The sequence below is a fragment of the Uloborus diversus genome, chromosome 8, assembly GCF_026930045.1.
Source record: "Uloborus diversus isolate 005 chromosome 8, Udiv.v.3.1, whole genome shotgun sequence".
In the NCBI taxonomy this organism is placed as follows: Eukaryota; Metazoa; Arthropoda; class Arachnida; order Araneae; family Uloboridae; genus Uloborus; species Uloborus diversus.
The window spans coordinates 35,878,401-35,902,481 of record NC_072738.1 but is presented as its reverse complement, the minus strand read 5'-3'; the positions used below and the strand labels follow the sequence as shown (position 1 = coordinate 35,902,481).

Sequence of the window (24,081 nt, the reverse complement as noted above, 5' to 3'; positions counted from 1 at the left end):
ATCTTAGGTTGGATACCCCCTGATCTTGATTATTTAATAGGTGAACAAAGAAGTCATGTGGTGTGCACATCAGAATTCTTGCTTTAGTAAAAAGAAAATAGTATAATAAAGATTTTCTAACAAAGGACAGGCTACTTATTCGTGAACCCACTCGCAGTCGCTTCTATCTAACCGAAGAACAACAATAAGTCAGTCATCAGCTGCGCTGAAATCTGTTAATCTATTGACAAGTGGACCATCTGTTTCTTTAACACCAAGGTCATCAGACGGATACCAGAGTCACGTACGATTTTCTTTTCTCTGTTCAAGAAATTTCTAGTATTTGTTTGCTTTATTATTTGAGCAGCAGGAATATTAAATATTTTTCTTTCATCTTAATTTCACTTAAAAGCGTAGGCATTTTAACTTGTTAGATGGTTAAAATTTTATTAGAAACTCCAGGCGTTTTATCTTGTCAGATACTAAAGCTTCCCCTTATAAATTCAGGGTTCTAACTCATCAAATAGTTAAAATTTCACAAGTGAACAAAGACATTTTAACTTATAAGATACTATAAATTGCCCTAAAAGTTCAGGCATTTTGACCTATCAGATAACATTTCCATTATAAGTTCAGGCGTTTCCACTATTAAAAAAATAATTTAAAAAGAAACAATTTTATTGTTGTTTTTTTAACTCGCTTTTGTTCGCTTCAGCCGTAGATGGTATAAAAGGTAAAAAAAAAAAATGCTTAGCAATTACATTATTAGAATTTTTAAGAGATAAATACTCAAAATTATTTTTTGAAGCGCATGATCTTTGCGGGGGAAAAAATGAAGAAAAAGTTTTCTTCCCGTGTCTTTCTTTCCATACGCCGAAAAAATATGTTATTTAGTTTTAATTTCGAATTTGAGCAATAACCTTTCATTAAGAATCCTGAATTTCTCTTACTTTAGAGCTTGCTCACGACTTGCACTTTAATTCTGTTTTTGCAACAATTTGAGTATTATATTTTAAATAAAGATTTTTACTAAGTAGTTTCATTATTTATTTTCAGCATTGTTCTGTGGCTAAAATTTCTATGACGTATGCCGTACTGAACTTTGCTTTGTGGCAACATTCATCTTGCGGTTGAGTTCTCTTAGTTATCAGCCTGGGGCGACTCGATGGGAGGTCACGGAAGGTCACTGTGACCTTCTAAAAATTTCTTTAATTGGCAATTTTTTATTGAAGATTTGGCAAAATTATCATCATTCGGCAGAATTTGGAGTCCTATTCGGCAAAACTGTCATCATTTGGCAAAATTTGGAGTTCCATTCGGCAAATTGAGAAGTTTGGGGCGTCCCTGTAACCATCGACAACACATTCGAAGCAGAACACGGAAATGGGGGCATTACCCCAACCCTAAAATTAATATTTCCTTTCTCAACTTATTGTTTTGCCACGCGGTGGCGTGTTGAATGATACTATTCAATCTAATAAGTGATGTCATTACGCCCTTAAAAACAAAAACAAAAAAAAACAGCTAGTTAACCTTACTCTCAAAGAACAGTGGAGAGAGCCGAATTGTGGTTTTCCCGCGTCGGGAATTCACAGAACACGTAATGGAACCCGAAAACAACAACCTGCTCCCACGATTCGTAATCTTCTTTCTTTTTTTGTTTCGTGCTTCTGATTCGACGTTAGTCCGAAGCGCCATTGACTTCTTAAAACATTTGAAAAGCCTTGCGGCATCCAGAGCGCGCTTTTGACGGACCGCGCGCTGATTGGCTGGCTGTATGACGTCACGTCCTCTCGCGGATTGGTCGGAAGCGCTCGAAGCGCTGTGGAATAAGTTTTTTTCTCAAACATAAGACTATTCTGATAAACGAAAATAATTTCATAAATACCCTGTCTTGCAAATAGTGTGAATCTACTGAGGAGCCCCGATAATATTTTTTTTCGAAAGTGACTGTGAAAAATAATCAAGGTTTGAAAACGAAATCGCCTTTACTTTCCTTTCTCCGGTAAGTCAGTTTTATTTGGGTCAGAGCCTACATTGTGTGACTAGAGTTGACTTTTCATTTATCATTCTACTTTCTCTCCGTAAAGCTATAGATTTATTTTTTGATGGAGCGTTCATATATTCCTTTGCGCATCCCCGTATTGAGCAAATAAAAGCTCAATCATTGAGCCCGTAAATGAGCTAATAAAAAATGGCAAAGACGATACTTGCCTTTTCAAATTATTTTCAATTACGTAAGAGGGTTTTAATAATTTGTTTTACATAATTACTTTCAACTTGAATTTAGGTTTATCATTTTCTGCTAGCGAATTAAATTTACACTTAAACAGAACCTATGTTCCTTCCAATAAACCTTCTTGAGGTTTGCAAGTGGTAATAAACGTCAAGTAGTTAAAAAAACCTCCGAAAAGTAAAGATAGTTCATTGCCTTTTTGTACTTTTTTTTTTTTTCAATCACCGAAGAAAATTCGATACATTGTACTTGAATGTACTCGGCTGTAAATTCTTACATGCCGGCTTCATTTTCATAAGTGCCTCTAGCACTTTATACTCATTTCGAATTGTTTCCCGTTAATTACATGAAGGACATAATTCTGCATTTTACTTTCACATCCTTTTCACCATTTGCAAAAATCTGTCCGCTCGCCAAATGTAGTACTGTAAAAATTCCGCTATAACGAACTTCAATTAACTGCAAATTTAAATTTATTTCACTAAAACATATTTCGTTGTATTGATCTTCGTTGTAAGATTATTTCACTGTATGTTCGTGTGAAACAAAATAATTCTTTTTTATAAGCATCTCCGTGATGTAACCCAAGTCATTTGCTTTTTTTTTTCTTTTGAAGTAACAACTTAGTTGTTCTCCTGAGCGTTAATTAATGAAATAAATTTTATCTTATCTATTTTTACAGCTTTTTTGAACTTGCGTTTGAAATGTAATTTTACTCCGGTTATGTAACTTACAGAAAAAGATCGTAAACCTCAAAAAGAACCGAGATATGTGGTCGTAAAAAGCATAATACTCGCGAAAGTAAAAGAAACAAAAATTCTACCGATTCGTAATCATTTTACGATGAAATAAGTGTGTTTTATTAAGCGTAGTAAGTTTAAAATGAGTATCTTAAACTTAACTTTTTACTTTGTGTGTGTTATGTTAGAAATTCAACTATCAACATTTAAAACAAAATAATTATTGATGCGTTTGAAAAGGATTGACTCGTTATTGATTCTTTTCCTTGCAGTGAAAATTAATTACTCTATTTTTGGAATTTTAATGAACCTTTTCTCCTCCCTCTTTTGACAAACAATCGTCTCTGGGAAGAGGAATTTTCTCATAATTAATTTCTTCCAAAAAAAGAGAATATTTTACGTATACTTTCATGTTGTGCTCGAAGTATTTACTCACGAAACGTTCACGTACAGCGCCACCTTTATTTACTAACCTAAACTAGATCTCCATAAAGTTCAGGAACTTGATTCAGAATACCTAAATACCTCAGCAGTAACATTGGGTGCCATTTTTAGCTTAAAAAAAAGAAAAAGAAGGAAAGTATCAGTCACGTAGAATTTTTAAAATATAAGTTCAATATCCCTGCTATCCTCATATAAATAATAACCAATGATCGAGTAACCCACGAGTTTCAACAATGAAACTCACGCCACAGCATTATAATTTGATAATATGTTCTGGTAATGTTTAATATGCAGAAAAAGGCTTTAATTGTGACAAGGCTGAACTCATCCGGTAACTTAACTGTTTTACTGGTAAGACTATTCATTTCCTAAAACTATTCATTTTCACTCTATTCTTTGAATGTTCTTTTCACATTCATGCATTACAATTTTTTTAACGTCATAATTTGCTTCGGAGCTCGCGAGTTCCTTAAGTTCCGAATCAAAACAGCAGGGGCAACCCAAACGAAGTTTTGCTAGGGAGAAAAATTCTCAATTTGCGGAATGAACTCGGAATTTAATCAAATGCATGCACACATCCCTACAACGAATGAGAAGACACATTAGACAAAAGCTTTAACAAATGCAGCAGTGCAACATTGTATCCAAATTTACCGAATCGTCGGACGCAATTTGCCGAATAATGAAAATTTTAGTAGGTCACAATGACCTCCCGTGACCTCCCAACAGAATGCCCCTTCACATGAGTCACTGAGTGACCAGGGGTGCCCCCGAACTTAAGTTTTTTGGTGAGAGGAAAATTCTCCATTTGTTGAATGAAACCTCAAATTTTTCCGATTGATAAAATACGTTCTTTCACACAAACCTCTAATGAGAAAATCTTTTGTAGGCGTGGAGAAAAAAATCACAATTATGCACTAGTATTTTCCAATTTTTGCGGAATCGTCAGACTAAATATGCCGAATAAGAAATTTTTGGGGAGGTCGCAGTGACCTGCCATTGGGGCCTCGCTGTCAGTGATAAAGTCGAAAAGAGTTGCTTTAGATTCAACAAGTTCCTGAAAAATAAATGATCTCTGCATTTCTTTCCTGGATCCATCACTAACATATTAATAAATATGATTGAAATCTAGAAACCTCTTTTTTCTAATCGCACTCGCATATTTGTAAAATCTTCAATCATTCAATTATTTTTTTAATGTAATGGATAGCGGAAGCGAGTTAAGAGACGGAAGATTTGTAACAAATGTTAGTAATAACGATCATCAAAAAGCATCTTTTATCCGTTGAAATCGGGATGCTGTTCATACATTGTTGAAAAGTGTCGAAGCGGAAAATAGTTCAAGTGTCTACAAGATGAATTAGCTCCAAGTGGTAAAAGAGAAATAAAGTGGATAAATGTTTCCTCTAGTCTTCAGAATCCAGCCATGTTGAACAGGAAACTTGTGCGTAAGTGTGTCTAGCATAAATTTTATTTAGCAAATATATGCATCATCTTTCGACTAAGGCAAATGAATTGAAAACCGATCTTGGAGCACAACTTTTAACATGCTGAAGTTCGAGGTAGATGACGAGTTAGAAACATAACATTTAATCAAAAACACCTTTTTATTTTATTTTTTCGAACATTAAAATGATTTAAAATGAGAGACGATTAGATTATTTTTTCATTTTTTATTGCTAAAGAGTTTTAAGGGAAAAGTTTTAATCGGAAATTTAAACTGGAATGGAATTTTGACAGTGTCCTTTTCGGTTATGATTGAGTTTTACACCAAATCTGCGGTTTTGAACAACGTTTAGACAAAATGACTTTTAAATTTTTAGATACAGGTTCTTTTATAGCTGCCGGCTTGCCTCGAGTGGCTAATAAGTTAGGTTGAGAAATGCGCGATTGGGGGCGCCACTTGAAACAACTGGAACATAATAATGTAAACATTTCTAGCAGGCTACCCAAAGATCGTAAAAGAATAAGGTCAATCTGGAAGCTGCATCCAATTAGATATGAATGCATTTATATTAATGATCAAAATGATCTTTTTTCTACCTTTCTCTCTCTCCAACAATTTCAGCTTGAAGCGGTCAACTTTCCAAACCTTACTTTAAAAGTAAAGAAAAGGGGGGAGGGAGGAAAAGTTTGGCGTGATATCTACAATGTTGCGTAAGATGTAAAGAATCAACTTCGATTTTGTAGCTATCGTTAAATATTTCCATTACTCGTGTTTCTTTTGCATCTTGTAACTAGCGAGATAAAAAAGAGATATTAAAAAAAGCGCACTTGGTCAATTAGTATTCTCTTTGGGTTAAAAGTTGCACACTTTTTATAAACTTTTCTTTTCCCTTTACCGAGTCACAACCATTATGATAATAGCCATTGTGGTCACGTGACTTCTCGAAGTGGCTCACATACACGGAAACATTCAACTTGAATATTCAAAAAACAACCGCCGAACTGGCCTGTCGGGTCTCTGGTAAGTTGAACACTTTTGCTGTCTTTTGGTCAGCTAAAAGGAAAAAGTGGGAAAATGGGGAAATGCTGCATTTATTGGGTTCAAATTTGTTACGATGCATCTATTTCCTTTTAACATCCTTCTTTCTACGATCAATTGTTTCCAGAATGTTCTCTTTAGTTCTGCTTGTATCATCCCTTTGCAAATTAAGTAATTATGCGTGAAATTTGACAGTAATTGGATAGCTTCACTGTCGAAATGAATTTTCGCGCTGAAAACAAACAGCGCGTGTCAGCGCAATGTGGATAAAATGAATCTTTTGTCTTCCAGGAAGTTTGGGGGATGTCATAATCTTTTGGCGGGTCAGAAAGATTTCAAGGCGTTTTTTTAATGTCAAAGCAATTTCCTGTTACATATTATCGAATATTTCAAAAGTTTTTTTGCATTTGAGTTGTTTAGGTTTTGTTTGATCAGTGTTGACATGTCCGACGACGTCTTGTCTCGTATGTGATATGTCTGGACGAAACTTAAGATTTCCCTGTCTACAAAACTGTGTTGAAATTAAAAGCATGTGGTGTTGGATATACATCTACAGCAGAGTAATATAATTAATGCAAAATAAAAACAATATCACAGGAAAAAAAACTGATGGATAGTTTTTTGTCGTGTTTGTCATTGGTTATTTTTCTAAAGGGAGTATTGCATCAATATTAGGGAACTTCTAGGCTTTTATCTGCTACGCCAACGGCCAGTCTGAGTTTTCCTGTTTGTTATCTGAGCGATTTTCTTAAATTTTTATTTCAAATTTCCCTCTTTTTACTAATTTTACTTATATCTTTCTTTGATTTCTATCAATTGACTGATTCATTGAAAATAAACTTAGGAATAAACATTACTTTTTATGTTCCTTAATTACACTTTTCACCCATTAACATCTGGCTAATTCACTCTTGTCGCACTACGGTAAAACCATACAAAATTCAAATTTGTTTAACTTTCATCGATTATTACTTTTATTTTAATCTCTCCCGTGGATATCAAATAAAAACTCTACTGAAGCACACTTTTTGTCTAAACATAAACCGAAACGTTTTCTGAGATCTCAGCTTAACTAGTCTAGCTTAAAATTTATTTATTTAAAGTCTTTTTTTAAAAAAAACTTCAGTCTCAGAAAAACATTTTTTGACTTTAAGAAGTATCACGACTAAGGAGGCTTGGAATACCCGGTACTCCTTGTATCCGGTTTGTCCAAATGAGTTTTTTTATGAGGTATCCGATCTGGCCCTGCATCCGGATATCCTTATATGACAGACCAGAATCTTTGTATAATCGATGTCCGAGAAACACTGTAGTTGCGGCAAACCCATCGTAATGCTATGATTTGCATCTGCGTAGTCTTCACAATGCTGCCAGGTTAGGTTTGCCCTAACTTTAGTTACAATACTGAAAAACTTAATAAACGATGGAATCTTTCCTAATCGGAAAAGACGAACTATAATGTAAACACTAATGAAAAGTGATGGTTATATGCAAGTAAATTTTCCCTCTCTCTCTCTTGTCGCTTCTGAAAATTCAATCAAGGAAATAGTTGCATCTTTCAATTTCTTAAATAATTTTGTAATTCGCTCTCAAGCCAAAATGCTGAAGAAATATATTCTGGTATAGTAACGAATATCAAAATACTATCCTAATAAAACAAATTAAGTCTTTGCAGTTAGTTCAGTTTTATCAGAAATGTTATAAAATGAACTTGCAGTTTTGACATTTTTGTGTTGTGCATATTGTATTTTTATTTTGTTATTTATAGCATGACCTGTATTTCTTATTTTTTGTATTTTGAGCTGAGAGCAAAAAATGCAGAAGAAACTCAGAATTTTTATTCTAAAACTGAAATAACTATAATAACAATAATTTTAAAACTCTTTTTAACTAATGAAATTGCATTTCTTCCAACAATTTTACTGATGGAAAAACGTAGGTCATTTACAAGTAGAATAGTTATTTATTAGTGGGTAATTTCGTTGTCTTAAAGTAGTAATCAGAAAGAGCTGATTAACAATAAAATTGGTCTGGCGATTTCTTGTTTCACAAATTTTCTCTACATAAAATACTATATTGTAATTAATTGTGACTAGAGGAATCTAATGAATTTTGAGACCAATAAAGAGTACAAACATTCATTATATTTGAGAATGTCTTAGCCATATTCACGGACTTTTTCTCCCCTCAGAAATCTAAGCATTCGCAAATAGCTTTGGGGCAAAACATTACAAAAATAAATAAGTCATAATCGTATTCATTAATTGAATAATATTACCTGTGAGTTTTACCGTTGTGTCATCACAAGAAAATGCAAGGTCTTTTATCATAACCTTACCCTACTTAGTTTCGCCTTGACATTTTAACTTTCGTAAAGAACTTTTTTTCCCGTATAATTGTACTGCTTACAAGATCGTTGTTAGTAAACAGCAATTCGTGTATGAACACAATGAAAAATAACTCATGTCAATCGGACGATTATTATTATTTTTTTATATATATAATTGTTTATTCGCAAGGTGGGGACCTTTCTGCTGTAGGGTTCTTGGCGACATTTAGAATCTTATCGATTTGGTAATTAATATCACATCTAGTAATCCATTTAGCTTGTTCTGGGTAACTTTTAAAGTCGCGCTAAAAAACACTAACCTAAAGCTATCATTAGAAAGTCAATGAATAACTGAACAATGTTGGTTGATTGTCAAGGGGTACTTTTTGAAAAAGAAGTGATTAAGATGATGCAGATTGTTACTATTTTATATTTTATCTCTAGATTAAAAATTCTGAATTCTTACTGCCTTTTTTTTAATTTATAAAAACATTTTGAACCCTTTCAATGTTTCAGCCATTACTTAAAATAAAATTAATCTGAACTCATTAAAAGTTCATATTGAAGACATTTCACAGAAACTTCAATTTTTCATACCTAAAAGACCAAATCTTGCAACTCTAAAATGAAAGTAATATAAAACTGCTTCGTTATGTATCAATCAAAAATTAAATCATTGCTGAATCGTTACTCTTAGCATTTTAAATCGTAGCAGACAATTTATTACCAGATTGCCTTTTCCGTTTAACTGTTTTAGTAGTCATAGTTCAGTTCGTTTGAACCTTTTCAACCCCTATTACTTCATCTAAGTTTAATTTCTTGGTGTTTCGTTAGAACGCGCTTCATTGCCGCTTCTGCATTACGCGTTTTCGTTGGTGCTTCTTCAGAAAGCGTTTCGTTGGTGCTTTGTCAGAAAGCGTTTCGTTGGTGCTTTGTCAGAAAGCGTTTCGTTGGTGCTTTGTCAGAAAGCGTTTCGTTGATGCTTTGTCAGAAAGCGTTTCGTTGATGCTTTGTCAGAAAGCGTTTCGTTGACACTTAGTCAGAACGCGTTTCGTTGGCGTTTCTGCATTACGCGTTTTCTTAATACTTCGTCAAAATGCGTTTCTTTGGTACTTCGTCAATGTATTTCTCAGGAACTTTGTCAGAATGCGTTTCTTTGGTACCGCATCAGAATGCATTTTTCTGGAGCTTCGTCAGAAAACGTTTTTTTGGTACTTCGTCTGAATCCGCTTCTTTGGTACTTCGCCAAAATGCGTTTCTTTGGTACTTAGTCTAAACGCGTTACATTGGTACTTCGTCTGAGTACTTTTCGATGGCGTTTCATCAGCGTAATTCGTTGATGCGTCGTCTTATGTCGATTTCTTGGTATTCGGTTTAGCTCCATTCTGCTTGGTCAGAAAATTCAGTTCCTTTATACTTCATCAGAATTTATATGCTTGGCTAAAGCTCTTTTTGCATCTGGACTCTCTTCGTTGAAGATTGGCCAGCGCTCAATTGATTCAAGATTGGTTAGAGCTTGTTTAGTAAAGATTGACTGAACTCAGTTTATTTCTCTGGAGCTTGATGCCATAATATTTTGTCAGAACTAGGTAAGTTGGTATTTTAATATGGTGCTCAGCCTAATAGAATGCAATCACAGTAAAAAGTTAATTACAAATCATTAATACTGGCAATAGTTCAGCTTCGCAATTGTTTTTTTATGACAATTTCGCTTTGAATTCGTAAATTTAGACTTGTGCAGGTTAAAATAAAATATCAAATTATTCAATCATAAAGGCATAATTAAAATTTCCGTATGTTACTAGTCGATTTAGAGTTGCATATTGGTAAATTATTTGAAATGAAAATTATGAATGATACAATTTCCGGCCTATTGCAAAAATCACTGACTATGTGTTTTAGCTTCATTTTTAACTTTATGTTTTAGCTAAGTTTTACGATCCGCCATTAGAAAGTGTCCGATGAAAACAACAGGAAGGTGAGTTGGTTTTTCATGTTTCAAACCAAATCGTTTCGGCAGCTGGCATAAAGGAAAAGAAAACGCAACGCAATGAATGTGATATCTGGGAGTTTTGCCATTTCCTTACCATTGTCATAGAAAAGTTTATGGGGCATTTCAAAAAAAAAAAAAAAAAATCTTGTCTGGAGATAGTTTTTATTTCTTATCACATACTAAATCGCATGTTCAGATAGCGGGTTAATGGAAAAGAATTAATGCTGGAAAGCGAGAAACCCACATTGTGTATGTAGAAAATTCTCAAGCGTAATAACTTTCTTAATAACTTATTTTCACTTACAGAGGTTTAAAGTAAAAAAAAAAAAAAAAAACCGCATTTATTTTACGTTGCTTCACTGCTTTTAGAGTTATTAATTATCGTTTTATTTTCGGAAAAAAATCTACAGTGCTGTAATTAGTACTAGATGCGTCTCTAGAGCAGGTGTCGACAAGTAATTTTAGGTGGCATCGGATACTTTTTACAGAATTTAATCTGGATGAAGGGAAAAAATCATATACTTTATCTTCTTTTTATTTTTTTATTTTTATTATTCACAAATTGATATTAACTACAATCGATAGACACGTTTGAATACAAAAATCAACGGGAGAAATTGTATTTACCATCTTGACAATTTGCAAGTGAGGTTCATAGGAAATATTAGACCAAATGATGAGGGTGGCGTCCAAAGATATCGTGATATGCAGAAGAATATTTGAAAGTAATTTAAGCACCCGAAGGTATTATTACAAGTAGAAGAATACTTTTAACTAACTTATTTGCATAAGTTATTCTTTCAAAAGTTTGCTGGGTCGGATCAGGACCGCGGATCACTAGTTATCGACTCCTGCTCTAGAGTGTCCAAGCTAAGCTACACCTTGCATTACTATTCAACTGACGGACGGTGCACCCGTATCCAAAGGTTTCATTCGCAGAGTGTGGGAGTTCGTTTTCCTCGTCCAGTTATGCATATTCACATTTAATAAACATCTAATAATAACTACTTTAAAGTAAACATAAACAACGTCAGAAAAAGCATAAATTTGCTAATTACTGCATACACGTGTTTCAGCGTTTCAGGGAACACCTTTTTCAATGCAAAAAGTAAAGAGCTTATGGATGACAAAGATTTTGTCGGATGTCTGTTCATCCATATAAGCTCTTTACTTTTTGCATTGAAAAAGGCGTTCCCTGAAACGCCGAAACACGTGTATGCAGTAATCTGCAAATTTGTGCTTTTTTCGACGTTGTTTATGTTTACTTTACTGTTCAGCATAAAGGTATTAATTTATCTTAATAACTACTTTCTCCAACTATCTAGAAAAGGTAGAAATTTAAATCAATAATTGAAACTAGATCTCTCAATAAAATCTTTTGTTAATATAACCATAAAAAAGCTGAGGTAAAAATACAGGAGACAACTTCCTTTAGGGCCCTGAACAAAACACCCTAAAATATTTCTTGAATAAAACTATCTATATCGCAATATTTAAACAATTTTAAATTTAATTTATTTAGAAATGAGCTATCAGCTGTTATCGAGGTATGTAGGGTCCTATCAAACTTTATTTTCAAAAAAAAATATGCATAGAATAGCTACATGGTTGGTAAAACAACACTTCTTTACAATCAAGGCCCGAATTTGATAATGACAGCAAATTATGAGAAAAAAATCTTACGTCATTGCATTTTACTCAGGCTATTTTATATCCATTCAAAGTTTTAGTATCCGTGAATGGCAGCGAAAAATATCGTTTGTTTGAAGAAAATCGTTTGTTTTTGAAACTGCAAGAAAGTATTAACGACCCTAATCGAAACATTTACTTCCATTATGAGTCAAATTTTACGTTTTTTTTCTTATGATCTTATTAGTAGACTTCATTCAGGTTTCTTTCTGCTGCACGCGATTCCGACTTTTAAGATCGTCATCGACGTTGTCTTTCCTCCTAGTCAAAACTATGATTGAATCATCTGATCATAAGCGATCCGTGTAAATGACGTAACGCTATTTTTCTTCTTCTAAATTTACTCATCTGGCTGGGAACAATATACGCCTCGTTCGAACAGACTACTTAATTTAGTATGTAATCTTTCAGAGTAAGTTCTCTGTTGGGACATTCTTTTGTTTACTGTTGAAGTTATAATTGTTTTTATACGTGATATGACAAAAATAGGGTTTCCCTCCTAAATAATGTTATTCATGGAAAACTTTCCGCACGCTAAACGAAGTAAATAAGAGTTTTTCAACAAATACTGTTAGGCATATTTTTAAAATACTTAGATCAGTTTATTCTGACGCAAATTGATGGCATTTTTTGACGTAATAGAAGTTTTGACGAGACACAAAAAGTATTAACACACATTTAAAATAAAAATATTGTTTTGACATATTCTCTTTTAAGGTCAAATCTCCTCTGGTCAAACAATAAAATCAGAATTTTGAAATTCCAACTTGTATCTTGCTTGCATGAGATTGCAATTGAATGCTTTCTTCATCAAGTTTTGTGTATGTCCTAAAAGGCCTCGCGTTACTCAACTCATATTTAACAAAAACTAAAATCATAGCTAATTGATCAATTCTAAGAGTCAATCTAATTGAAATATAGTGACCAAAATTTAACGAAATATCTTTCATACGAGAGAAACACTTGTTCTTCTTGTATGAACAATGTTAGTAACTTACTTTACCAACATAAATTATATGACCTTAATTTATGTAGGCAAGGCCATGACAACAGGGCACGATCAAACCAAAGCGGTGCTCAGGTCCTAGTACAATTTGGTGTCCCTCTCACATTAAAATCTGCACATCTTCTAAGAACTTCACAAAAAAGGGCAGAAATAAATAAATTTACCCTATTTCGGTGTTCCTAAAGTTACGGTGCGCAGGTCCACGGACCCGCAGGACCGTGCGTTAATCAGACCCTGCATACCAACTTAATAGAAAATGTTTTCTGACTATTAAGTTGGATAATTTTCAATTCAGAATCTGGGATAAATTAGGTTCAACAGATGAAATATTTTGTTCTTTGTGCACATTAAATGGCAATGTTCTCTGGGAGTTTTTGTGTGCGTGAAATTAATTCAGCTTTTGTTATAACTTTTAATGGAACCTTCTTCTTTGAATCCATTATAGCACCTTACAATACCAAGTGGTCAACTATGAAATTAACTTCTACATGGGCAAATGAAACAATGTCTTGGTAATGGTGGAGGTCTAATTGGAGTCTTTGTTTCTTACTTCAGCTGCTGCGATGAGGTATTAGCTTCAGGCTAAAATTTCTCACGTAAGAAAAAACGAAAAAAGTAACTGAACCACCCTTCCAGACGAGGTTCTTGAATGTTCCGTTCACGTGTTCCACAACCTGTTCCCTACCAAACACTTGCGACATCACGTGCATTAATGTGGGTCGGCCTTCAATAACTCTTCCTTTTACGCATTCTTTGGTCACTGTTAGGTAACTAGTAAGGGATTATGATCTTCATGTCTGGTAACTATTATTTTCCGGTTTATTTCGCGTGGGCCCATTGACGTCAGAGTGATTCTTCTAGGAGGTGAAAGTTTGCCTTCAGAGGTCATGTTTTTGTTACCACTTTTTTGGATGAATCGATTAATCCGGATTTTCAGAATCTAAAAAAAAAAAATAAATAAATAAATAAATAAACGATCGGCAACTTTCGACAGTTGAGTTATCTTCCAGGTTAATTATTGATACAGAACACGTGATTTTGTCTGCTGTTCGAAGCAAATGGTGAAGAGAATTTCATACACAAACAGAAGTTCTACATGAACACATGCAGGAGTAGAAAAAGGTGTCAGGCATTGACAAAATTGGGGTTGATCTGATCATTAATTTTATGCAAATTGTGGTGCATTGAACATTCTTTCTGTGTACATTGCGATGCATAATGTTTATTTGATCATACGTTTTAAAAAAATGTAGATAGCGATCAAGGCTTTATTTGCAAGCGAATTCAAGGGAGCTTAGCTCCCGAATTTCTATGAGTTAGACGGAATTCGGACTATTTACGTAGATTTATAAATTAAGCTCTTATGTGTAAAGTTGTCTGATCCCTCTTTTTACTTAAATTACAATTAGTATGGAAGTAAACTTCTTGTAACAATCTTGATGAAAAGAAAACGCTGCTTTATCGACTGAGGTAAATTTTGTTTATTTAAAACAAATCGTGAAATTCAAATCAAGTAGTGTCTTTTGTTGAATAATTGTTGTTTTCTAACATCCGCAAGCAATCCTCTACACGAAAACACAATTTTAAATCATCTGCTAAACAGACAACAACTGCACAATAATAGTAAAGAAAATTAATGATTAAACTTTTCTTCTGTAGTTGGGGCAAACCTAACTTGTCAGCGTCGTAATGCTGCGATTAGGATCTGCGTAGCTTCCATTGTTATCAGGTTAGGTTTGCCTCAACTATAGTTAAGTAATATTTATTTCGCAAATATCATGTATAGTCTCAGCAGTCTGACCTAATATAGTTTTCAAAAAGAAAAAAAAAATAGTAATTTAAGCTATTGTGTGATAGAATCAAAAATTTTAGGTAAAAACCAAATCGCTGACTAGTTGACAGGATATTAAGAAAATAAAGTAAGCACTGCCAGACACACTTGCTGTGAATCTTTGAAAATGGCCTGATAAGTGCAGTTGATAACCCTTTGTTAGTTCATCCTACTTTTAGTAAAATTTGAATGAATTGTTTTGAATCTGAATCACTCTGTGTACACAGTCGGATAAACAACTAGGACAACCAAATGAATCTATTGCATCTGCTGGGATTTAGGGTACGTTACTGATAATGCAGCTCGAATGCAAATATTTTAATTCAGATGTTACACATCGCTTTTCACTTGCTCGCGAAATTGTGATGCAATTTCAAAGCAATGGGGTTGTTTCCTTCAGTCAAAAGTAGTACTTTTAGTCACTGAAATTGATAGAATAAGCAAAAAAAAAAAAATAAATAAATAAATAAAAAAATAAAAAAAAAATAATTTGAATTTTTGGCATCTTGAATTCAAATTATGTTTTTCGCAATCACGAGCGTGTGTGTTTGTGTAGGCGCATGTGTGTGGGTGCGTGGGTGCGTAAGTGTATGTATGCAAGTGTGTGAGTGAGTGTTGTGTACGTGCGTGTGCGTGTAGGCGTTCGTGTGTGTGTATAGGCGTTCGTGTGTGTGTGTAGGCGTTCGTGTGTGTGTGTAGGCGTTCGTGTGTGTGTGTGTAGGCGTTCGTGTGTGTGTGTGCGTAGGCGTTCGTGTGTGTGTGTGTGTGTGTGTAGGCGTTCGTGTGTGTGGGACATGGACGCCACCGCCCAGCAAAAGTGGATTTCGGGGGACAGTGCTCAGGACCAGCCGCGCCGCCGCCGGTGGACGGTGGTGCTGCAGGCCTGGTCCAAGCTGAAAAAGGCACGGACGCCAAAAACGGTAAAGTGAGAACAATAAGCAATCGTGATTGCTCAATAAATAATAATAACATGGACCCAGAAAATTCTTTCATTTTCCCCAACAGTTATTTTTTAATTAATTTTTTTAAACTGTCCGATTTTTCAAACAAGGCGTGGTCTTGATGACGTCACAAATGATGCGCTTTGGCGCATCTTTGTACCGCGATTCCACATTATGATAATCAAGAGGCGAATTAAAATTGCGCTCTACGCTTGCTATCTATCAACCATATCGTTGCCAATACACGTGAGTGTAGATGCGAATTAAATATTTCGCTCTGTGAATGGCAACGTAGAATGGCATTTCATTATTTATGATGTCATCGGCAAGAAATGTAAACAATGAAAGCGCACCGATTTAGATAAATTTTTTAAAATATTAAACTTAAACAAATTATTTAAAAAATGGTCAAATCCTATGTTTCTAAGCATGCTCTTTCAGAAAAAAATACTTTTAAAATTTTAGAAACGACCCCATTTTGTTCTCCAAGTTTTAAAAATCTATATTTTAATATTATTATTATTTTGCTTAACTTTGTTTATAATTAAGATTTTTTTTTTTTTTTTTTTTGCCATTAGCGAATGAAAGATACAATTGCTTTAGGGTCTTTGTAATATATTTATCTCACATTTTACTAAAATCACTCAAATAGCAAAAATACTATTGAGAGGGGAAAAGTTTAAACGGAGGTGAAGTTTAATAAAATAATGATCGTAAACTTCTGTGAAAATGGCACGAGATCCAAAAAAAAAAAAAAATTAAGTATGAATACATGTGCAACACTTGAAGTGAAATGACGTAGTTTTCAATTTAAAAGAATTTCATGAAAAAAGAAAAAAGCTTGGATCAAATTCAAAGTATGATTTTCCTTAAATGATCTTCGACAATAAAACATCTTGTTAATTAATATAAATAGGTCCTCGGTATGATTACGACATTCATCCATGTTCCATTGATTAATATAGCATGCGATAAAAATCGTTGATAAAGAAAATTTCTTCAGACATGTTTTCAAGTTAAATAATGGTTTTTTTTTTTTTTTTGTCAAAAAAAGCATTGAATGGAACCATTAAATTGCGGAAGAATTATCACAGTACTTTAACAACGGTGTTTTGAAATTTGTTTCCTTGGGTAAATTATTGTATTTTCTATGTTTAATTCAGAAAGAATTTTTGACCAACATTGACCATTACAGCCCCATTAAAAACCTACTGTAAGCAAATTAGCGAATATATATATATATATATATATATATATATATATATATATATATATATATATATATATATATAATTATAGTGTGATATATCAGAGGTAATTTTTGATTTATATTCGTAGAATCACATGAAACAAAGATTTAACAATTAAGGTACCACAAATTAAATTCAAGTTCCTTTGAGTTGACATAATAGTTTGTGAGACTATATCATTAAACAAAATAGGGAAGTAATCTCGTTTATTTAGCTTTTTATTACTCATTTTAACTAAATTCTGATCGAACTCCATATTGCACTATTTTCAAGGAATTTTCCTCAGAAGCAACAAACTTTCACAATTCAAAGCAATACCATTCCATCCACTGCACTATTGCTGCTGAATCTAGACATCCGATTTCTATGGAACTCTTGAAAACATTCTAGAATCTCGCTAGGGCTGCCGAGTCCCCCTCCCTGCCTTTGACCTCGAAGATAAACAAATACATTTTCTTTCCCCCCTCCCTCCCAGAAACTATCTCAATGGACAAAGATAACCTTTAACCCACGACAAAACATAAAGGGACAACAGTCCCTCTAGGGCTTGTTAAATCCTGAAGTTTTCCAGAAAACCTGAGAGGGGGTTGGCGAAGTTTTCTTGGGGGTGGGAGGGCTGAAAGTTGACCCCGCCCCACCGCATTTTTGAGGTGAAGAGCCTTACATATATATATAGCCCCGAAACTGGTGGCAAAACATTGGGGATTGTATCCAACTCTGCGTTCAGTAACATCTGGCGTTCTTGTTCTATTGCAGCTTATACATTTTAGGTCACAGTTGCAGTTTGGTGCTATCGTCTTTCCAGCTGTTGGGATAGTAAGTTTAATTCTTTGAAATATTGTCGTATGCCAAGGTAAAAGGTGTTATGTGAAAAGTATGCAATCTACAAATTCCTCCCCCTCCCCATTGCATTATTAGGGCAAGACGAATAAGACGAATTCTGCCCCCCCCCCCCTAATTTAACCATGTTCGATTTTTACTGTTTTGAAACTCTTCGTTGAATTAGTTTGATAATAAATAAGTTTATTTACTAATACATATTCTCAGTGGAACTATTTAGTAGTAAAATACATATTTAACAAGTTATGACATTGTTAGTCTTTCTTAGTTAAGAATTTGTAATTTGGACAATTGGGTTTCACAAAAGCAGTTTTATTTCTGAATAATTGTTCAATTTTGGTTTCGAATTTCAGTGTGTTATGTAAAGAGTGAATTTTAGAAGATTTTTTTTTCACTTGCATTTTATTTTTTTAAGTTTCAGTTTAGAATGTTAAAAGGAATATTTTTAGAATTTTTATCCGCTACCATAGAACTTTTGTTTGAAAATTCAACTGAATTATCTAATTTAAACTTTCCGTTTAGAATGTGAAGAGAGAAGTTTAGAAATTTTTTTCTTGAATTCATTTGCATTCAAATTTCATGATTATTCGCTCTGTCAAAACACAGAGCAGCAACAAAAACATTCATGCAGGTTGATATAAACAGGTGTTGTATTGCATAAAAATTCAAGTAATATATGTTTTTTAAAAGCGTAATTTCTTCCTCATATTTTTTTTTCTATTGTAACCAAGGACAAATCATGCGTAATTCCTAAATAAAAGAACAACTGTAAACATGGATTAAACCGATTATTACTTCTTCGGATCTTTTTCCTTATCTTAGCGGCAAGAAGTTAACCTTTATCTTCGTAACTTCATTCATCGCTTCACGTGACCTCGGAGTGAATTTGGATGAAGATCGAGGAGAGGGTAGATTCTAGTTTTTTGAGGATGTTCTATGATTAAAGAATTAATATTCCGAGAATAACTCTCGTTTTGAAAGTTCGAGATGCGGGTTTTTTTTACATCAAGGACAGAAATGCAGTTATAAGTAAAAATAAAAATTGTTATTGCCGCATACTGTTATATAACGCATCATTTATCATATCAAATGAGGTACATTAAAATGACTTATATACATTAGGGTGGTTAAAAAAAACTTTTTTTCAGCTGGAGTCCAGGACACGCCCTATTTTTTTTAGACTTACTAACAGTATTATGCTGTAAAAGTTTTAGCTTCTTACTCAAATTTTAAGACAGTGCTCAATGTCCCCTCAATTTAACATTAGCCGTAGCATAGAAAATGTCACAAATTTAGAAACATTTAATTTCCCCAGCTGTTTTTTTGTAAATAATTATTTTATTGCAATGTATATGCATATTTCTAGTGTATATTATATTATGTAGCATTGTCTTTTCAGTTCAATGTATTTTTTAACCCCTTTCTACATACTTATGAAGTTTGGGGGAGAGGGTTGAGCACCCTCTTTCAGTAAAAATAGGAAGCTAAAATTCTTTAAGTATATTACTATCCAGAAGTCTAAAAATGTTGAGGGGTGTCCCGTTATCTAGGCGAAACTTTATTTTTTACGTGTGTTTTTGAACCACCCCATACATTCTTATTTCTTCATTCAAAAAAAAATTATCAATTTTATTTGTTCCTTTTATTTTTAATTATTTTTTTTTTCAATCTGATTCTTAACATTAATTCACTGTGGGAAAAACATTGTTCAGACCCCACCAATTTTAGTTATTTTCTCCGAGTTCGGAGTCGGACTGGTTTTGGGGTGAAGGAATCGGAGTCACCGAGCTAATGTCGGAGTCTCATTTTCCCGCCGATTTCGCAGCCCTGTCGTTTTCAAGTTAAGGATAAATTTAATACTAGAGACTGATAACAAAAGAGTTAAAAGTTGGGTAAGATTTAAACACACTGGTTTAGGAGGATATCTTGCTTAAACATGAGGGTCGAGATAAAGTTCTGATAAGATAAAATTCTATGTAAAATAGTGGAACTTATAAACATGTCGATAGAAAGTGTTTATTGATTACATGTGCTTGTTTTGAAAATAACTTAAAAATATAATTTTTTACTACGGGATTAATAGGCAAAGAAATAGTTCAATCTTTTCAGGTCCACGTTAAGTTTCAATGATTAACCAATTTTCAAACTTCAAGCTGTATCTTAACACTGATTTCAGCAAGGGTGAAAACGAAATTTCCCTCTCCCTTCAAGAGCCTCCAAAACAACTCGTTTAAAACGTTTTTACAAATAAAAATCGGATTTTTTTAATTTTTTAATTTTTTTTTTTTTTTTTTTTTTTTTTGTGGCTTTTAGAATTTTTTTAATTAGATCTTCAGAAATTTTCTTCTAAGAAGGCAACAATGATTCTAATTTTCGCCAAATTTCTGGCGCAACATCAAAAAAAACATTTGACCCCTTTCCATTTTGATTTTAGATGATTTTTTTTTTTTTTTTTTCATATTAACCATTCTGAGAAAATGAAAAGCAATTATATTCGTTCAAAATGAGATTTTTTTGTCACTATATACATATTTTATGACTTTCTGTTCTTTTAACATGAACAGAAAAATATTTAATTATTTTTAAAAAAAAACTTTTTTTATGTTACAGAAGCCTTTGTTAAACCCGGCTTAACAGACAGTAAACTTTTGTTTTTGAGTTACCATATTAAGATTTTTCATGTAAAACATTTATTTTTTATTGGCAGCATTGACCAAAACCCTCATAACTGAAAGTTGTACCCTTTGTTTAACTCACAGAGTAACAATAGAAGCTAGAGTGAACGCTGAACGCTTGGGTTATTTTTCGGGTATAAGGATGAAAGCGGTTTTTACCACCACTCTTTGGCGAGTGCGTCGGTCTAACTTTCAGGGCAGCCCCGCAGAAGTTTATTTAAAACAATTACGTAACTTCACCATTAAGTGGCGTGAAAGATGTAGACCTCCCCCCCTTCTTATTTGACCACCAGTTTTTTTTTTCATTTTGACGGCGAGTTCGTTGCGGATAAAAGAGCACGCTTTTTAGTTTGTATATATTCAAGAATTAATCAGCTCTCTTATTCAACAATGAAGTAAATTTGGTAAAAATGAATATCCTCACTAACGGGGACGCCCCGAACTAAAATTTTTGGGAGGATGGAAATTTTCAATTTGCCGAATGGAACTCCAAATTTTGATGAATGATGATAATTTTCGCCGAATAGAACTCCAAATTTCCCCGAATAATGATATTTTTGCAGAATCGTCAGACAAAATTTGCCGAATAAGGAAATTTTTGAGCGGTCACAGTGACCTCTCGTGACTTCCAACCGGGGTGCCCCTTAGGGTGGTTCAAAGTTACATGTAAAAAAAAGTTTCTCCAAGATAGCAGAACCGCCTCAATATTTTGAGACTTGTGGATAGTAATATACTTAAAGAATTTTAGCTTCTTATTTCAATTGACACACTGTGCTCAACCCCCCCCCCAAACTATGGGGGGGGGGGGTTAGTTAAAAATACATTTAACTGGAAAAACAATGCTACATATTATAATATACACGTGTAATATGCATATACGTTGCAATAAAATAATTATTTACAAAAAGCAGCAGGGGAAGTTAAATGTTTCTAAATTTGTGACATTTTCTATGCTACGGCTAATGTTAAATGAAGGGGTCATTGAGCACCCTCTTAAAATTTGAGTAAGGAGCTAAAACTTTTACAGCTTACTAATTTAGACTTACTAATACTATTAGTAAGTCTAAAAAAATAGGAGGTGTCCTGGACTCTAGCTGAAAAAAAGGTTTTTTGAACCACCCTAGTGCCCCTGTTCACTTATTATCAGCAAGGCAAGAGCACAGGAATAATTAAATGTCATTTAAATATGCCAAGTTTGAATAAATTTCATAATATGCCTATCAGATCACGTTATCACAGCCTCTGATATCCTTGAGTGTTCTTCCTTTATTCCGTTGGCCCAGTTTTTGGAGACTTTCCCTTTCAGCCAGCTTCGGATCAAAGAACACGGAGGCTCTTGAAGAGATCGAGTTTAAGGTCAGTGGAACGATGCTTATATTAGGCGCAGATACAAATTTGCCCCAATTCACGTGGGTTATGTTTACGTCTGGGGACCGATTACAGAAAATAATGTTGAAAACGGGATTGTTTTTTTCTCACGAGGGGTACTTTTATCAATTGTTTACAGTTTTAGTATGAGCTCGTGTATCCACTTGAAGATTCAGCAGAAACTTCTTATGAGAGTTGTTCTCGTTGTAAAAAATATTTGAGAGAGAGCACACCTTTTTATAGGGCATTTGTGACTCATTTTTGTTCGGTCAAAAAAGTCAGCTCATATTGCTTAGCTAGCTTTAACTTTTAAAAGTTTTCTTTTTTTTTTTCAAAAAAAAAAAAAAAAAAAACCCCTGGTTATAAACCAGTTTACAGTGAATTTGCATTAATAAATCGAATATTTCTTGGAACGGTACTCCCCGCGTTTCCCCTTAAATACAGTGTCGCTTATGAGCAATTTTTCGTTCTCTGAAGTATTTAGTAAAAAATTTAAAATTAGCGGGGAAAAATAAAATAATTTTCTCTACACATGTTTTATAAACAAAAATGTTTGGCAAAATCAAGTTTACTGTCGCAACTATTATTTGCTCTGTAAGGAACCAATTTTAAGAGTTAAAGCTCTGAAAGAATTTTAAAAGTTAAAATATGAAAGAAAGAGAAACTCCTTGAATTATATGTGTTCTTGTATATTTACTTTCCTGATGTTTATTTCTATTTTTATTACTATTTTATTATTTACGTATAAACAAATATTTTAAAGTTGCATTGAAATATGTTTAGGAACTATGCTTTTTGATTAAAGTTAGGTACGATAATTTCCCCACACATGTTTTCAAAGCAAAAAACTTTTACCGAATTGCTAAACCAGGTTTGCTGTCGCAACTATCATTTGCACTTTAAGAAAACCAATGAAATTCTAAAAGATAAAAAAAGAAAAACGAATTATGTTTAGTATTAATTTACTTCCCTATGTTTTCTTTTCTTTTTTCTTTTTTTTTACTACTTGATCTAATAACTGAATTGTTAATTCTTATGTGTAATTAAATCTGTTGAGGAAGAATGTTTTTTAGTTAAATTTAGATACTATTTCGTCTTTGCGAACAGTATTTAATTTTATACAATGAACAAAAGTTTCTGCTTAAATCGCTATACATTTTGGTGTTTGTGCAAATAATAACAATAATAATAATATTAAAAATATTCTACACAAAGTAATATTATGGTATTTTTGGTTGAGGAAATGCTCCCAAGCTAATTTACACCAGGAAACCAGAAAATTATTCATTTGATACTAATTAAGGACAATTCGTCTAATTATGAGGAACATTAGCAGAAATTAGACAATTAGAACCTTGAAGATTACGTCAAAAACTTACAGACTAATTTATTTCTGATATCTAACCTTTGAATACATCACGCGTAAAATTTTTCTCCAAGATTTTTGCATGCGTTTGTTTCCTGACCGAAAGTTTTTTTTTTTTTTTAATTAGGACGTAGATTAAAATTTTCAATCCCTTTTAATGAACTAAATTGGCGAATACTAATAACCAAAGTTTTTTGGATTATTGATTGGGAATGCATTCTATACTTTTTAAGACAGTTAAATAACAACTGAAAACAATTTGGAACAGCAAATCAATTGTTTCCAGTAAACAAGTTACTATGACGAAATTCTGATTATTTTTCAAAAATTAAATTTTCTTCTTTTTTTTTTGAAAATTAAACTTGAGCATACATGCGTAATTGTTCTGATAATTTAACAGTCGATTATGTATCTGCACAGATATATTATCGAGAGAATGCAGTATGCGATATTGTCAGTTGCGATAAAAGTAGGATTTTTTTTTATTTTCTTCTGCTTCACGTGCCTAGGTATTTTTTCACTAAAGAATTCCTTGTTTTAGTGCTGCCATCTGTTGAGGCAATTTTAATTTATTTCCTTACCCGTAGGTCAGTTTCGTCTCCCCTTCATATGCTTCAATAGATGATTTTTCTTTTTTCTGTATGGGAAAATAAGATAAATCCTGCCGGCATTAGCAGTTTGTTCAAGATATTTTACAATAAAGAGAAGAGCATTTTAATACTGTACAGACAGAATTTTTATTCTACTAAGCGTTCTATTGTTTTGGTGCTAAGTCAATATCAAGATGGAGTTTTAAAATCGGGGGGAGAGGTGACAATATTTTATGCTATACAAAAACCTCATGCTACAAGTTATTCTTGCGGTGAAATCAAACAGGGGAAATTTTTATACCATTTATTTTATTGGCTT

The 24,081-nt window shown here is 33.3% G+C and overlaps 1 protein-coding gene across 2 annotated transcripts in view; it reads left to right on the top strand.

Moving 5' to 3' along the window:
* The first annotated feature begins 1,874 nt into the window (after positions 1–1,874).
* The window catches only part of LOC129228192 (clavesin-2-like), a 35,262-nt gene continuing 13,055 nt past the window's right edge, over positions 1,875–24,081 (top strand). The window contains exon 1 of one of the 2 annotated variants that reach the window (XM_054862858.1): positions 1,875–1,984. The gene's annotated coding sequence lies outside the window, so the exon portion shown is untranslated. Of the gene's footprint in view, positions 1,985–17,539; positions 17,740–24,081 lie in introns of those variants that run through there. The other variant, XM_054862859.1, reaches the window with a different exon arrangement.